The sequence below is a fragment of the Haemaphysalis longicornis genome, unplaced genomic scaffold (assembly GCF_048455015.1).
Source record: "Haemaphysalis longicornis isolate Haplotype H1 unplaced genomic scaffold, Haemaphysalis longicornis Haplotype H1 scaffold_7, whole genome shotgun sequence".
Taxonomy (NCBI): domain Eukaryota; kingdom Metazoa; phylum Arthropoda; class Arachnida; order Ixodida; family Ixodidae; genus Haemaphysalis; species Haemaphysalis longicornis.
In genome coordinates this window covers 128,933,185-128,934,660 of record NW_027526422.1, presented here as the reverse complement: position 1 = coordinate 128,934,660, position 1,476 = coordinate 128,933,185, and positions in this window count along the sequence as shown.

Below are 1,476 nucleotides of genomic sequence, written 5' to 3'. Positions count from 1 at the left end.
CGGGAAATTTAAACACGGATGTCTCGCGGCTCAATGCTGCCCGTCAGCGGTCCTTAATAGAGGAGTGGTTTGGGTTTGGGTTAGTGTGTTACACAGACAATGAGATGCCCGCTACGAGGTACGGAAACGGACAGCCACATGTTTGTCCACTAGAAAAAAGCTCGAGTCCTTCCCGGTTTTAACTCCCTGTTGACAGAGGAGTGTCGTTCGCTCGGAGGACGAACAGTGGGAATCGAAGGAACGTCTGCCAAAACAGACTCGTGAAGGGTGCGAAAACAGCAGAAAGTCAATGGCGCCGCCGTTTATACTGCAAGTTCCAGCACACCGAGTAGCTTGGAGTCTCGAGGATGAACAGCAACCTTGACGTCAGCCATTATTTTTGTTCAGCTTGAAGGACTTCCAGAGCGACAATTTTGGCGGTGCCTTTCACTTCTAAGCACGCGCACATGGTTGCCGGTTGATCAGGCACAAGTTAAAAGTGGGGAGAGAGAGGGGGGGAGGGACGTGCATGCACAGATATAGGTTTCATGCCCTCACTGATTACATGTCGGTTGTGCTGGCGGGAGGTTTAAACAGTCCACCGCCCCATTGCAAACTTTCCTCCGGTGTCGTCAGTGGTCGAGGGGATTGGTTTGGTGTATTGCGGGGACAGTAAGATGCCTACGACGAGGGAGGGAAACAGACAGCTCCATGTTTGTCCCCTAGCAATAATCTCGAGTCCTTCAAAGCTTGATTCAGCTAAGTGTAAATTCCTAATCGCAAATTGCAAACAAACGTGTTTCGTTTCGTACGTTTTGTGTACGGCGTCCAGCTTCGCAGGTCATCCTTCTTCAGAGAGTGGAGAATTTTTGTTGTGTTTGTGTACATGACGTGCTACATACACATTTGATCACGCGTGGTTGTTGTAAAAGAATGTAAGATATATATGTGGTGTTTAATGGATAAAAAAATTCCCCGCATTTCCCCGAGGGGAAGAATGTGAAAGTGCGAATGCACGAGTTGAATTTGCGCGGTTCGGTAATGTTCGCGAAAGAGAGATCACACACACACACACACAACTGCAAAGAAAGAAAGATGCATTTATTCACAGACACCTATTTGTGTTGTCGTTGTACTTGATTGCTAGAGCGGATCTCAGCTTTGAAATTTCGTGTCAGTACTCCTTTAAGCAGGTGCATTAGCCCTTCTCACGCCCGATTCTTGGCCAATCCCCCACGTGGGTATGTGCCATGTCAGCGGCCAGGCAGCGCGCGCCCATCTCCCCCCGTTGCCAAGGAAGACGAGGAGATTCCTGGCCAATCCCCCACGTGGGTATGTGCTATGTCAGCGGCCAGGCTGCGCGCGCCCATCTCCACGTGCGCGGACATCGCCGGTGGACGCAGGTTCAGGGTCGCTTAAGAAGTGCATTGCACTTAAATTCCAGTTGTTAGTCTGCGCTGGTCTTCGTGTCTTCCTTCAGTCTTCGTTCTATATGCG